Source organism: Equus przewalskii, chromosome 11 (genome assembly GCF_037783145.1).
Source record: "Equus przewalskii isolate Varuska chromosome 11, EquPr2, whole genome shotgun sequence".
Taxonomy (NCBI): domain Eukaryota; kingdom Metazoa; phylum Chordata; class Mammalia; order Perissodactyla; family Equidae; genus Equus; species Equus przewalskii.
In genome coordinates, this window is record NC_091841.1 from 20,955,417 (window position 1) to 20,972,409 (window position 16,993).

The 16,993-nt window shown below is 42.3% G+C and overlaps 1 long non-coding RNA gene and 1 pseudogene across 1 annotated transcript; both read right to left on the reverse strand.

The window, feature by feature from the left end:
* Positions 1-2,478: 2,478 nt before the first annotated feature.
* Positions 2,479-9,779, reverse strand: LOC103544976 (olfactory receptor 5AN1-like; annotated as a pseudogene).
* Positions 9,780-13,470: 3,691 nt separating this feature from the next.
* On the reverse strand, positions 13,471-16,993 carry LOC103545815 (uncharacterized). Its single transcript, XR_011523906.1, has 2 exons — positions 15,766-16,993; positions 13,471-14,850 (listed from the first exon to the last, which is right to left on the reverse strand). It is a non-coding gene; the product is annotated as an uncharacterized lncRNA (long non-coding RNA).

Below are 16,993 nucleotides of genomic sequence, written 5' to 3' on the forward strand. Positions count from 1 at the left end.
CCCCATCAAAAACTGAGCAGAGGATATGAACACATATTTTTCCAAAGAAGATACACAGATGGACAACAGGCACATGAAAAGGTGTTCAACATCTCTAATTATTAGGGAAATTCAAATCAAAACTACAATGAGATATCACCTCACGCCATTCAGAATGGCTATAATTAACAAGACAAGCAATAACAAGCATTGGAGAGGATGTGGAGAAAAGGGAACACTCATGCACTGCTGGTAGGAATGTAAACTGGTGCAGCCACTATGGAAAATAGTATGGAGATTTGCCAAAAACTTAAAAACAGAAACACCATATGATTCAGCTATTCCACTCCTGGTTATTCAAAATTAAAAAATTTTATGCAATCCTATGTTCATGCAGCATTATTCACAATAGCCAAGATCTCAAAGCACCCCAAGTGCCCATCCATGGATGAATGGATAAAGAAGATGTGATCTATGTACACAATGGAATACTACTCAACCATAAAAAAGATGAGAATCTAGCCATTTGCGACAATATGGGTGGATATTGCGGGTATTATCTAAGTGAAGTAAGTCAGAGAGAGAAAACTAAATACCATATGATTTCACTCATAAGTAGAATTAAAGATGATAACAACAACAACTAAACACATAGACATTAGGATTAGATGAGTGGTTACTAGAGAGGACTGGGTGTGAGGGTAAGGTGAAAAGAGTAAAAGGACACCAGTATATAGTGACAGATGGTAATTAGTCTTCAGGTGATAAACACGATTTAGTCTACATAGAAATGAAAATACAACATGTACACCTGAAATTGACATGATATTATAAATCAATGTTACCTTGATAAAAACATAAATAAATAAGAAAAAAAAAGAAGCCCATGAATCTCCAAGGATAGTATGAAAATATAATGATGTTTGTTTTACATTAGTTTGTTCAAGTCTGAGCAATTTTGCTCAGTCATTGTTGCCGCATGTCCTTTTCTGTTTTTAAAACACACCATAAGGACCACAACTTTAAACCCTACTTCAGATAGTGGAAACTGGTCAGAGTGGAGAGCCCTGTCTATCCCACTATCTATTTCCTTTCCTGGCCCTTGAAGTTACCTGGAAAATATGAGCATTAGAGTAATTCAAATTATTCTTCTCCATCCACTATACCACCCCAAACAACCATAAATCTCTAGGACATAAAATGTTGAACATAAACAATAGGAAAGAACGTATACTAGATTTCCATATTTATTTTTTTCCCTGCTATATTGAATATTCAGTAACTTTATTATTACAATGAACTCTCACACAAGTCTTCTCACAACAAACCTGTTCAGATGCTTGAACTATCAGAAGTGACTTGGTAGTGTGATCCCATCAGCTATGTCAACCGAGGGTAAATTTTCCAGATTTAATTGGAGAGAAAGAGAGGTTTGAATCCCACAGTATCAGAAGTTGCTATTGGCTGTGACATGGATTTTGAATATCATTTCTCATCAGAAATCCCCACTGGACACTAGATTCAAAAAATACACTCATAAATAAGTGGCACTGAAGAGATCAGATACTTGCTTCCATTCATTTTATGATTCAGTTCAGCTCCTCCTTTCTTAGACCACAGCTGGTGGAGACTGGAATGTAAACAAAAACTTCTCATATGATTGACATTGAAAGAGGACTTAGAAAAACATTAACTACCTCAGACTGGTGTTTCCAGGAGGCAAAACCAGGCTAATTGTGACCCTTTGTTTCGGTCCAAAGGAACATCTCCTCTCTCTGTTCATTCCCATTCTGGTCAGAAACACAGAACAAATATGGGTCACAAACGTGCCTGGATTATGCTGCATCAAAATATTTGGGAGAGGGGCTGGCCTAGTGGCACAGTGGTTAAGCCTGCATGTTCCGCTTTGGCGGCCCTGGTTTGCCGGTTCAGATCTCGGGTGCAGATATGGCACCGCTTGGCAAAAGCCATGCTGTGATAGGCGTCCCACGTATAAAAAGCAGAGGAAGATGGGCATGGATGTTACCTCAGGGCCAGTCTTCCTCAGCAAAAAGAGGAGGATTGGCAGTAGTTATCTCAGGGCTAATCTTCCTCAAAAAAAATATTTGGGAGCCAAGGTTTCTACACTCCTGGGGGCCTCTCTCAGTTATCTCTTCTTTAAGGTCATAGGTCCTGCACTTGACCAGGGCTCAATCTCAGAAGCAGAAAGGAACAAGATTCTAAACCTTGATGTTTCAAAAATACTTGCAGAGAGATTAATAAATGACAAGGCCACTGCTCACGTAGGATGGAAGTAGTGCACTCCCAGGACTTAAAGATATTGTGTTTGCATGATGCCGAGTCAGTTATTTGTCCATTTTGGCATATTATCTGTGTTAAATTACGCCTTCTTTGTCCAAAGTCAGTATGAATTTTGTTATGGTGCGTTTATGTGCATATTATGGAAGTTAAGGTGATTCTGACAGGAGAAAGTGGTCAGAAATCTCATAATCTGTGACTTCAGCAATACTCTCTTTGCTTTTGCTACCTCTTCAAGGCATCTTTTCTCTGTCCTCAGATGTAAATCAAGGGATTCAACATGGGAATCACTACAGTGTAGAAGACCAAGACAAATCTGTCAAAGCTGGAGGAACCGCCAGAGCTGGAACTGAAATAGACAAAGATACTTAAGGTATAGAAGATGGTCATTGCTGTCAAGTGAAGCCCAAGTGTTGAAAGCCGTGGGCCTTCCTTTAGCTAACGTGATCTTTGTAATGGAGATGACAATATAGCCATAGGATAGCATAACTAAGGCATTTATTATCCCAAAGATCATTGCTAATACAGCAGTCATGAGTTGTACAAAGAAAGTGTTAGTGCAGGACAGGACTAACAGTTGGATCACGTCACAGAAGAAGTGGTGGATGACATCAGCCCCACAAAAGTGAAGAAGACGCATGGCATACAATTGAGATATACAAGCAGAGAGTTCATCCATGTAGGACCCCAGCACAATCCAAGCACAGAGGGTCAGTGACGTGATGGATGAAAAGAGAAGTGGATTACAAATGGCAGCATAGCATATCAGTCATAAGCCATAGCTGGCAGGATACAAGACTCACTCAGTACCATGGTTGAAAAGACGAAGTCCTGAATAACACAACCCACAAAGGTGACAGTTTGCAGCTCTTGGAAGAAGTCGGAGAACATCTTGGGGCCTATGGAGGTCACATAGCAGACAATTATGAAGGACAGATTACTGAGGAAGAAGTGTATGGGTGTGTGGAGGTGGAAATCCATCACTATTAAGCTGATAAGACACAGGTTCCGTGTCAGAGTTGTAATGTAGATCAACAGGAATACAACAAGGATCACTGCTATGATTCTGGGGAAACATGAGAATCCCAAGAGGATGAAATGGGTGCTATCTATAATATTTCCTCCCTAAATTATAGGCTTAGTGCTCCTAAAATCAGAAAAGAGACAAGATTCAGGTGAAATTATACAATTCTCATATGTTCCATTTTTTCCCTCCATTCAGCACTGGAGAAGCAGAAATACTTAACTGTCATGGTGGGAAGACCCCAATTTTTCATCTCGGATGTCAAAAAATACCTGCTTGTTGCTTCTCAATTATTTCACGAGGTCTCATGAAAATTAAAAGAGATATTTAAATATTGGCTGACAACTATAGCAAAGGGAGGCTAGTACAAATCACGATTAACCCCAAACATTGTCTCAAAATTAGGATATTTTGTGTCTTAGGAAACAGCAAAATACTATGGTTAAGGGTTCAGACTTTAGAGTTTTCATTGTGAATGGCATCATCAAGATTGCACAATAAGTCATTACTGACTTCAGTCACCCTCACTAGAACAACTAGATATAGATGTCATAGATAAGACATCACTGAAAATTCTAAACATGCGGATGAGGCTGAAACACCCCCATGGACCATATAAAATGAGAAAGACCACATTAGAACAGCAGAGGAGCAGCTACACTCTGACCCCATTGTGCCTCCCCCTGCTGGCATGGTGCCAAAAGAAAAGGACCCCCCCCCCTCTTGTCCTATGGTTTCTTCAACAAATAAACAACCTAGAAGAAATAGATAAACTACTAGAAACATACAACTTAGAGTAACTGAATCAGGAAGAAATAGAAAATCTGAACAGACTAATAACAAGTAAGAAGATTGAATCAGTGATCAAAGCCTCTCAACGAAGAAAACCACAGGACCAGATGGCTTCGTGGTGAATTCTACCAAAGATTTAAAGAACAATTAACATCAATCCTCCTCAAACTGTTCCAAAAACTTGAAGAGGTAGAAGCACTTCCAAACTCATTTTATAAAGCCAGCACCGATAGAAAAGCCAGATAAGGACACTACAAAAACCCAAAACTACAGTTCAATATCCCTGATGAATATAGATTTAAAAGTTCTCAACAAAGTACTGACAAATAGAATTCAGCAGCACAAGAAAAGGATTACACACAATGATCAAGTAGCGTTCATTCCCAGGATGCAAGGATGGTTCAGTACACACAAATTAACAAATGTGATATGTCACATTAACAGATACACAAAAATCATACAATCCTCAATAGATGCAGAAAAAGTGTTTGACAAAATACAGCATCATTTCATGATAAAAACTCTCAAAAAACTAAGAATGAAAGGAACTAAACTCGACATAATAAAGCCGACATATGACAAGCTGATATCTAACATCATACTCAACGCTGAATGCTTGAAAGCATTTTTTAAAGATTAGGAAGAAGGCAAAGGTGACCACTCTCACTATTCCTATTCAACATAGTAACAGGTCCTAGCTAGTGCAATCAAGTCAAAGAAAAATAATAAAAAGCATCAGAATTGGAAAACAAAGTATTGAAATTGTGTCTATTTGCAGACGACATGATTTTATAGATGTAAAATCCTAAAAACTTCACCAAAAAACTGTTAGATCTAAGTAATGAATTTCATAAAGTTGTCAGATACAAAATAAGCATTATAGGAAAATAAGCAAATTGTAGGAAAAAGAAATAAAGAAAACAATCCCATTTACAACAGTATCAAAAAAACAATAAAATATTTAGAATAAATTTAACCAAGAAGGTGAAAGTTCTCTTCACTGAACAATATAAGGCATTGGCAAAAGAAATTTGAAAAGACACAAGTAAATGGAAAAGTATCCCATGTTCATGGATTGGAAGAATTGTTAAAATGTTCAAACTACCCAAAGCCACTGATAGATTCAATGCAATCTCTATCAGGATTGCAGTGGCATTTTTCACAGAAATAGAACAAACAATTCTAAAATTTGTATGGGGCCACAAAAGACTTTGTACAGATAAAGCACTCTCAAGAAAGAAAAGTAAAGCTGGCAAAGAGGTATTACATTTCCTGATTTCAAACTATATTACACAGCCTAGTAAACAAAACAATATGGTACTAGCCTAGAAACAGATACATAAACCAATGGAACAGAATCAAGAGCTCAGAAATAAAACCAAGCATATACAGTCAACTAACATTTGACAAGAAAGCCTAAAATACTCAATGAAAAAACGCAGTCTTTTCAATAAATGGTGTTGGGGATACTGGACAGTCACAGGCAAAATAAGAAAAAAATGCCCTGATCTTACACCACTTACAAAAATAAACTCGAAATGAATTAAAGACTTAAATGTAAGACCTGTAAACAATAAAACTGCTAAATAAAACACAGGGAAAAACTTCTGGACATAGATTGGCAATCAATTTTTGGATATTACACCTAAAGCACAAGCAAAACTTGAAAATAAACAAGAGGGACTATATCAAACTAAAAAGCTTCTTCACAGAAAAAGAAATGATAAGAAAAATGAAAAGATAAGCAATAGAATGAGAGAAAATATTAGCAAATCACATATCTGATAAGGGTTTAACATCCAAAGTATATAAGGAAATCGTACAACTCAATAGCAAGAAAATAAATAATCCAATTCAAATTTTTCTGTATAACCTGAGTAGATATTTTCTCAAAGAAGACATCCAAAATGCCAACAGGTATGTGAAAATGTGCTCAACGTCACTAATCATCAGGGAATTGCAAATCAAAACCATGATAAGGTATCAACTCACACTTGTTGGAACGGCTATCATCAAAAAAGACAAGTAGTGACAACTGCTGGCAAGAATGTGGAAAAAAGGGAACCATATGCACTGTTGTGAGAATGTTCATTGGTACAGTCACTATGGAAAACAGTATGTAAATCCTCAAAAATGAAAAATAAACCTACCAAATGATTCTAGCAATTCCATCTCTGTGTATATACCCAATGGAAAGGAAATCACTGTCCCCAAAGGATACCTGCACCCTCATGCTCATTGCAGTATTATTTATAATATCCAGCACATTGAAACAATCTGCGTGTCCATCAACAGATGAATGGATAAAGAAATCATATTACATATGTACAAATAATATAAATATGTACACATATAAATATGTAAAAATAACATAAAGAATATGTATAATAATGGAATATTATTCAAACACAAAAATAAGGAAATCCCGGCATTTGCAACAATCTAGGGCATTATGTTAAGTAAGATCAGTCAGACAGAGAAAGGCCAATACTGTGTGATCTCTCTGTATGTGGAATCTAAAAAAAACCAAACTCATAGAAACAAAGATCAGATTTGTGGTTCCCAGAGGCAGGGTGTGGAAACTGGGGAAACTCGGTGAAGGTGGTCAAAAGGAACAAATTCCCAGCATAAGATAAACAGTTTTTGGAATATAATGTACTAAACGATGGCTATAGTTAACAATGCTATATTGAATATTTGAATTTTGCTAATAGAGTAGATCTCAAAAGTTCTCATAACGAGGAAGAATACTGTAACCACGTGAGATGATGGATGTTAATTAATCTTATTGTGGTAATCATTTTACATGTTTATACATATATCAGATCATTATATTCTACACCTTAAACTTATACAAGGTTATGTATCAATTATATTTCAATAAAACTGGACAAAAAAGAGTTTTAGTTCCAATACCCTCTCACTCTATGAAGCCCCAGTGGTTTAAACACACTAGGTATGACTTACTCATGACAAAGTGAAGACAGATAAAGCCACTGAACTAGGAGGTAATGGGAGCTTTATATGAGGAAATTCTTTTCTATGCTCAGCACACAATCCGGTACACATTAATTGTTCAGTATATGTTGGCTATTATTATCATTGACTGCTTACAGATAACCATGAATGGTAGCTGTACCCATAAATGGGAATGCCCTCTGGGCAGGTGTTAATTCAGACCTAGTATCGAGGAAAGTCAAACCACCTGGAGCCATAAAGACACAAACCACAGAAATGATTTTCTGTTTAGTTTGCTTCAGTTCGTGTACACTTGGTTCATTGGTAACCAGCATGAAGCTACGATGAGACTTGATGTCAAGAAGGAGTCAAAATAACTATTTCACTTCCAAAATACATCGGTATATTTCATCTATTTTTGATACAGTCAGCATGTTAGAGCTCACTAACAGATTCATAACAGAGAACACCTATTGGCTATGTTCCATACCCAAACTGGCCATCCTTGAGATGAAAGAGTAAATCAATGATAATGGCCAAGAAAATTTTGAAAAGATTAATAATCAGAAAGGACTTGGACTTTCAGACATTAAAAAGTGTTATAAACATTGATAATTCACTATTCCTGTAAAAATAGACGTGTCAAAAGACCAAATAGTATTTAAGAAATAAATGTAAATACTGGTAAGAATTTCATATGTGATAAAGGTAGTATTTTAAATTGATAGAAACTCTGCCTGAAATGGTCTATGCGACCTGGCTCACTATAAGTAAAAGGCATTAGAGGAATAAATACATATGCATTTATATAATCTTGGAATGGGAAAGAAATTTCTGAAATATAACACCAAGCCAGGAACTATATGAGAAGAGTGTAATACAACAATTTAAGTTTGGTTATGGCTGAAAACTCCACTTATATAAAACGCTTCTGAAATACAATGATAAACTGGGAAACATAGTCACAAAATATAAAAAAGCCAATGTGGCAATGCCTTTAATATAAAAAACATAAGTCAATAAGGGACGGGCACTCACATACACTATTGATGTTAGCACAAAGTAGTTTACCTTTCTGGAGGAAAAAAATTACTTTATATAATCAATCTCTCTCTCTCCTTTTCTTTCTCTCTCTCTCACTCTCTCTCTCTCACACACACACATACACACTCACATGAACCAATTATAATTGCCATAAGTAATAAGTGGTATGATTTTGATTTTATTCTTTATACAAAAGTTATTAAGATATAGAAATCCTTAATAGCCCAGAGAGAGGGAAAGAGGGGGAGGGAAAGGGAGAAGGAAGACGGTGGAGAGAGAATGAAAGAGGGACAATGACAGAAAGAATAGACTTTCAGACTATCTTGACATTTACTTAGTGGCTGTGTAACCCTTAGAAAGTTATTAAACTCTCTGTGCTTCAGTTGAAGCGTCTATAAATGGGGCTAATATACCACGTCATATGGTTGCTGCAGAAATTGAATGACACAAAGGGCTTAAAACAGTAAGGACTCAATAAATGTTGGCAATTATCATCCCTCTCTGTGAAAGAAAAATAAGGCAGAATACTGAAGTATCAAGGAGCTCTTCATAAAATCATTTCCTAAATTAAATGGTCGTTAAGCTTAGACTCAAGAATATTGTTAATAAATGATTGTATTTATTTCTATCTTGTATTTTTCCACTGTCTCCCATTCAGGTGGATTGTAAACTCGTGATGCCAATTTTTACCTTCTTCCACCACCAGTTCCTCATGAGCTGATGATACTCATTATATGTAAAACATAGACTAGTGGAGATGTTTTCTTATTTAATGATTAACATCTCACATACTAATATTTACATAACTCAACAAATATATGTTGAATATGTTAGTGAATGGTTCTTTCACCCAGTTTTGGAGGTGAAACTAATAATGTTTTTTTTTTGTTTCATTTCAATTATGGTTTTATGAATGTTGAAATCTTTCTCTTTACTCTTGGAATACAGTGCTGTCAATATAATTTATCAGACATTATATCCAAGATGAATTACATTCAATGAAAATATTTTGAAAATGCAAACTCTCATGCACAACATCCCTGAAACAACAACATAATTGATAGAATCAGTGAAAATACATCAAGCTTTTCATGAGTCAATTCCACTAAAATTCTTCACTTTCTTCTTACATTCAGGTAACAAGGCAGTCATAACTAAATGTATTCTATGTAATTCATCATTCCCATAAAAAAAGTAAGGAGTTGAGGATTGTTTTACTTATTTGTGAGAAAATTCATCCTAAAAATTTATTTTGTAAACATTTGATAAGCTACAGGAAAAGAAAAAAATATGAATATACTCTCTCTCTGATTAACTTTTTGCATGTGTTCACCATCTCCCAAGACAGTTTGTAAAAGAAAAGCTTACTGAAGTAAATTTTGGTTGGAGATATTACTGTGGGGATACAGCTAATCAATCACTTTCTAAATCTGACCTACTAAGGATACAAGTTTGTGCAGGGTACAAAATCAGGTTAAGAAAGCTGGGAATGTTGCTGAATGAAGAAGAACAATGTAGTAAAAGAAGGGTAAAAGGAACAGTTAGATCAACACTACCTGTGATTGGAGTGGGGTATCTCTGACATCTGTGTCACCCACCTTAGTGTCTCCAGATCCCTATAGTCTTCAAAGATGACAATGGACAGGTCTTTAAAGTATTTCAAAAGACCAATAGAATTGTACATGAGTACTTTGACATATTGCTATGAAATGACCAGCTTGGCTGTTCTGAATCAAAGCTATGTACTGAAATGAAAATCAAATTAATTATTTATTATATAAAAGCAGAATACACAGGGAAAATTAATTAAAAATATTCATGGACTGGATAAAGTTGGGAAACATATGTAAGTATGCTTTATCTCAGCTAATACCCTTGAAATTCAGCAAATTGATACTTTTGATTTAGTGTTCAATTATTAACGTTTACAATGAGTTAGGCTTTATAGACATTGTCTCCTTGGATTCTAGATGATCCTATCATCCCCAAGTTACAGATGAAAAACAGCAACTAACAGAACTCAAAATCATACTTAAGAAACTGAGAACTAGAACTCAACATCCACCTCTCACCACAGACATCTTGATGTAGAAGTCATTCTTTTCACTGAAGTCCAGAGAATTCGGGTAAGGAGAAAGAGAACTCCAGGAAGAGCCCTGAGTGGAGGGTATAGAAGAGAGACAGAGGGAAGAGTTGAAGAGTGAAAGAGACTGAGGACCATGAATCTTGCTTCACACAGGTCCTACTAGAAATGTCACATGGCTACCGAAATAGCAAAGCCACTTTTTTTCTATAAATCTAGCCCTGTCATTTTGACACAGATCCCTTAGGAAGACAGGGTTCTTGCCACAGATTGAAATTGCTTACTTCTTATCCAAAGGAATTTTCCAGGTGGTCCCCATTGAACTCCAAGATGGGTGATTTAAGCCATGAAACTGGCTGTCCACTCACAGCCAGAGAGATGCCCACAACTGGGGATCCTCTTAAATATACAATATTTATATATTTAATATACAATTATATATTTAATATATAAATGCCATCGTTTGTAAGACACATCCTGACTTCACAGACACCAAAATGTCACAAAGGAGTCACGATAGAATGGATGAAACGTAGTGCGTGCATGCTGAGTTGTGGTGTAAAATGGGTGGGCTGCAGTTAATGTTCAAAACTTGGGTAAATTACATTCCAAAGTGAGGACCAAGAAGCAATTTTTCCAGACATCTAAAGACTGAGGGTTTAAAACACAGAGGGTCTCCCTAAAATAACTATTAAAATATTATTATAGAAAATGTCACACAAATGCAAAAAGAGAATACTATGATAAACCCTCATGAATCCATCACCCACCTTCAACAACTATCAACCCACACGGTCAATTTGGTTTGACCCATATCCTGACCTACCCCTCCGCCAAGATTATTGTCAAGCAAATCCCAGACACGGTCATTTCATCTGTAAATACTGGGCACACAACACGTGCCCTCCGTTGTAATCATAGTAACCCACTTGGCCCAGCAATGAATAACACCTCCAGCCTTTCTCACGGCAACAGTGGACACGGATTTAGCTCTGCTGGGAGCTGGGGAGGAGAAAGGGAGGTGCGGGAAAGCTGAAATTCTCATCCCCCAGAAGGAGATGCCAAGAGGCAAAGTCCACACTGGAGGAATCGAGAGGCCACATTTAAGCACGTGTTATGGAGGAGCCCGGGCGTCACGGCTCCCTCTCTCGGCTCACCATGTTCCCACTGGGGGGTGGGGTAGGGCCAGGTCTATCCATCCGGGTACCTCCTGGGCAGAGCAGCTCTTCTCCAGAATGTCGAAAGGTGGAATGGGGTGAACGGGGGCCCCACAAGGATGTGTCTGTGCGCAAATCGCAGGATCCTGTGAACATGAGTTTATTTGGGAAAGGGGTCTTTGTAGGTGTAACTAAGTGAAGCGTCTTGAGGTGAGACCATCCCGGATGACCTAGGTGGGCCAGTGACAAGTGTCCTCATAAGAGACAGAAGATAAGACACAGGGTGGGGCCACGTGAAGACAGAGGCAGAGACGGGAGACCCGGCTCACAGCCCAGGAGGCCAACAAGCACTGAAAGCGGGAAGAGGCGAAGGATGGATCCTCCATGCCAGACTCCCGAAGGAACCGGCCCTGCTCCTCCCTGCACTGGGTGTGCCCTCGGCGTGTGCCAGGTGGAGGGGGTGCACGCAGTGCTGGCCTCAAACAACAGGACTCCAAAAGGTGCCCCACTGAGTCAAGGACACGCGGTCGCAAAACCACTGGCTACTTCCTCTTCACCGAGGAGTTAAGCTAAGGAAATGTCAGAAACAGAAGCCTCTGAGCTATTTGGGAATGCACTCGATGACATGTGGGTGGTTAGGACAGCAGCCACAGCACCCGGACGCCCACCTCGCTATCCACCTGCCGGAGATACAGGGGAGACGCGCTCCTCCCCAGACCCTGGGGAGCCCATCCCCATGAGCAGAGGACTTAGCCAGCAAAAGAGCAAAGAAAACCCCAAACCCACAATTACCTTAAAGTGTGTGATGTGAGACTTGAAAAGAGAAACTTAAGGGCAGCAATTATGAGGCTAAAGGAGGCTCGACAGAGTTCTAGCGGTGGGAAGGGTCCAGAGAGTCTTCGGTGTGGCCACACCTGGCCTGCGAATGACCCATCCCCGCCGACTGCGGGAAAGCCCTGGGACACTGCGCGTGGGGCGAGCAGACCCGGGAGGCGCGGCTGAGAGTGCGCCTAGCACAGCAGAGCTACTGCAACACCGGCCTGTGCTCTCTGGGTCGTTCTGAGCTGACCTTTTGTTAAAGGCGTAAACGGAACCACCGAATGAAGTTTTAATCAAACACCTGCAACTTAAAGAGTCAATGATGACCTGCTTCCAGAAGCTTCAGGCTACCCAAGGCTTGCCCAGCTTTGGTCAGGCAAACGGACTGGTGGGTGAAAAAGCAGGGAAGCGCTATGTGGTTTTGAGTCTCATGCTTAAGTGAACCCAAGAACAAGGAAATGCCGAGAAAAGGCTGCCCCCAACAAAACTGGAAAACCAGCCAGCACAGGTTCTCAAGAGAACACCAAACCACCGGATCGCTGCGCCCTGACGGACACCAGCTGGAATCTATTCACCCGAATAAAGAAAACACGTCACTCAGGAGAGGCTGCCGTCAGCCCTGGAAGGACAGCAGAACAGGAAAAGGAAAACCGAGGCGACAGTCAGCAGCGCCCACCCAACACAGCGCGAGGCATGGGGTCGGCCTGGGCATCTGCACCCCCAGACCTGATGACAATACTGCGGTTGGGGGAGGGCGGGCGACAGCACGTAGGGGCTGAGGCATCAGGTGCCCTGGGCCTGGCGCTGCCAGCCACGAGCGCCGCGCCTTGCCGCCCTGCAGCCGGGCGCGTCCTGCCTGCCTGCCCGGGCCCGTCGGCGCGTCCCTCCTCTCTCGCGCCAGACTGCTTCATGACTCAGGACTCCGTCTGAGCGCTCCGAGACCAGGCTCCCTGGGAACCGGAAGGACACAGCCCAGGGCGGGAGCAGCAGGAGAGCAGGGCCCCAGTGCGCGCATGGACTGACGCGCCTCCGCGCCTCCCTGTGGCCTGCGGTGCCTCTGAGCGCCAGGCTGCCCGGGCCTGGTCCCCCAGGTCTCAGCGAGAGAGGGTCTGGGCCTGGGGGGCCGAGGCGGGAAGCCCCTGGGCTTCCTGGCGGGGACACCCCCATCCTGTGCTTCCATCCCCAGCTTTTTCATTGTCAACTGATTTCTACCCAAGAAAGTCCACTCGACGACGCTGCCGCCACTGAATCAGCCTGGAGCCGGAGATGAGCCAGCTGCGGCCGATTTGTCACAGAATGACAGCTTATTCTCAGTATCCTTTATTGGCAGTGGAAAACGCCTCAGTACTTTATTGAAAGAAAGCAATAAATAATACTGTGATAAAAATAGTTCAAAAGGAGACTGTACATACTTTGTTACATAATCAGGAGGTTCACAAAAGATTAACAGAAAACAGAATGTAACAACGAATCTTACAAGGAAGTTAAAAGCAGAAACCGAATGTAAACCGTCCACCGACAAAATGAGCTGTATAATAAATAACGCACCGTGGTCGGAACACATTTCCTGCTGGCTCTTTAATGTGCCATTTAAAAAGGAAAAGTTACATCTGCTACTTAGACAGTCCAAAACGGCTATATCGTCAAAAGCTAAAAATGTACCACTAGGTCCCTCCTTTCAACATGTTTACAAACAAATGTAAAAAGATGATTTACATAAGAAAAAATAAGGCCTTTAGTAGAGTCGCACTGCGTGGTTTCCTGGTTTCAGGGAGCCCGCGCCTTCCTCTTCCAGCACCGGCGTCCCTGCGGAGCGCGGTGCTTCCTGCTTGGTCCTCAAAGAGCAGCGGGGTGGGGGCCCGCGTCCACACGTCAGGGCAGAGCCGGGAGAGCCCCCCAGCCCTTCCTGTGGCCAAGAGAAGTGCTCCCGGCTGGGGCTCGTGCCGGGCGCTGAGGACAAGCCGTGCGGGTCCCCAGAGACGAGCTCTGCAAGCTACTGAGAGCCACCAGAGATGCTCACAGTTCTGACGGCCCCTTCAGCCCAAATTTTATCAGAAGCTCATATTTAACACCAGGTACTTTCACTCTGTTCACGCTGTAGAATAAAGCATTTCTTGCTAGAAAAAGTAGAGTAAGGTCAGTCATTAAAACGCAATTGCTTGAAATTAAGTCTGCTTGTTTCAAAATGATTGTTGTAGAGCTGGTTACATTTGTCAGGATAACGCGCACCATGTCATGATGATCTTACAAATGCAAACGCAGTAAAATCCTCTTCTCTCTCGCCGATTATTATTAAAAAATTAATGATAATTACAATAAATGCATAATTTACAAAAGCCCTGTATCTTTTCATAGGATTTATACATACAAGCATTACAGTAAATTCGTTTGAAAGACTAAAATTAGATATAAGAACAGAATCGATTTGAAAGGATATTTATAGCCTGGATATATATGAACAAGTAAGTAACTATATAAATGAAGTCATATGTTTACATAAATATAAGAAACATTAAATTCTAAAATATTTTCTCTATGGTATTCGTGAATTTTTCACTAATTAAAAACTCTGTAATAAAATATCTTAGGGTCCATATAACAAGTATCAACAGATTGCAGATCCACTGAATTCTGAAAGGCCGTCTTCGCCGGGTCCCGAGCGCTGCACGGTCATCTGTACAAGTAGTGTGGGTAAACTGGAAAGGAAGCACAAACAGGACAATCAGCCTTAGGACGGGCCGCCCGGTGCACACCTGTGTCCTGAGGCCCAGCCCTGCCTCCCTGCCCCTTGCGCTGTAGCTGCTTGAGAACTGAGATGAAACGTCAAGGAGTACGCGTATCAATGAGAAAATTCCTTGCTGACTTCCTTTTGGCGTATGTCTAAAAGTTACCAATTAAAAAGATTAGGAAACCAATCAAACCTTCTGGCGGAGACGTGACAAGTGGAGAGCGGAACAGAGCCCCCGGCCCTGGTGCCACGAGCAGGGGCTGGGCTCCCAGGCCCACGTCACCCCTTCAGCGCGAGCAGGCTGCTCGTAACTGCACCCCTGAGATGGCAACGCAGCTGTGTGTTTAAAACCACCCGCCAGGCCCTCAGGGTCGCACGACAGCGTGGCTCCATGAAACCTGGCCGTGCGGGGTGCGGTTCATTCAAGAACGTGTATTTCTAAGAAAGCCAGCGGGCGCCGTTGACCTGGGAGCGACACCAGCGCGGATGCCAGGGTCAAGGAGGAGAGCCGCCGTGCCGGGCGCTCTCAACCACGGGTGGCCACCAGCCAAGAGCTGAGCCGGTGAGCTCCTGCCACGTGCTGCTCTCCTGCCTCCCCACCCCCAAAAGACATTAGCAGATACTGAAAAGAGTCCAGCACGTTCAGTTTTAAGGAAAAAATGCAAATACACTTTTTTCCTTAACAAATGAGGATACACGAACCCCTCTGTGACCAACTGTGAGCATACAGAACACCAGAACCACGTAACGGGTGCAGCCGGGCTTGCGTGCGTGTTCCTAAAGGCCTGCAGGAACGGAAACGGGCTCTCCGGGCCAGGCAGCGTCCCCGTGCGGTCACCCGGCCGCCTCTGCGGCCTCCGGGCACGCGGAGCCCTCTACTCACCACGGGGCTTCAGCAGGAGTAAGTCCTGACCGTGGCGGCGTCCAGCCTCTGCGCTCCCAACACGCTGCCTGCTCCGACACCAGGGAGGAAGCATGCAAACACAGCGTGCGGTTAGTCTTCAGACGTCACACGGGGCACACGTATACACACATCTGCACACCTACAACAGCACCTACTGAGGGCTCCCCGGGAAACTTCTAGATGGGAGCGGACGAGCCAGGGAAAGAGAACCTAAGTGTCACCAGGAGGGGTTTCTCTTCAGCCCCCAGCAGCCCTGGGAGCCACTGGCAGTTAATCTCACGACAGCAAGGACGCCTCAGATGGTACAGACTTCGTGATGTCCTCTGTGTAAGTGACAACTACTTCAGCTGGTAACTTTGTTTCTCCTGAAACTCTCTAGAATTGCAGAGCAACTAGACTTTTCTTCGGGGCCTAAACGTGATATCCCCAAGGCCGGTGTGAGGTAGATAACCCGGGGCAGCGCTAGACACCACGGGGTGCAGGTGACGGGAGTCATATGCAGGCCTGGCCTGAGGGAGACGCGCCCTCGGGCCACCTGCCCTCCACGACCGTCTGAGGGAGCGTCCAGGGCATTCCTCCCCAGGGCCGGGCTGCAGGGGGTGGGTAGAGGACAATGACTCATCTAAGAACACTAAAACCCAGTCTCAGTTTCTGCCGGAAGTGATGTGTACCACTGAGGCCTTGTTCCTGTCGAGAAACACACGGCACGGCCCAAGAGGTGAGCCCGGCCTCTCCCTTGCAACCTGGACAGGAAACGTGCAAAAACCTGGAGCAGATATTCCCGACTGCCAATTACACAGTTTGTGTTCCCACGGGTCCAGCAGGAACACGTTTTATCAAGAATGTGCCGTGGTTCCAGAAGAGACGGCACGACAGCCGGCACTGTCGGTGAGCATGGGTCATCTTTCCAAATCCTGACCCTAAGGTCCCAAGAGGCCAGCTGCAACTTCCCCGACGCCCCTTATTTAAGAAGGCATTGAGCAGCCCACTCTCCCGGGGTTAGGCCTCAGTTTTCCTACAAGGGTCAACAGCCGTCTTCCATGTAATATATTCCCTACACCTCTCTCTAGGCTTCTTTTTAATTTATCTGAACTCTAATCTCAATGTCGCCGTCAATACTTAACACGGGAAGTGTGACTGAGTCTGAGGAAACTGGGCACGAAGCTGTGAAGAAGATCAGAAGGCGCTCCGTCAGCCTATTCAATAA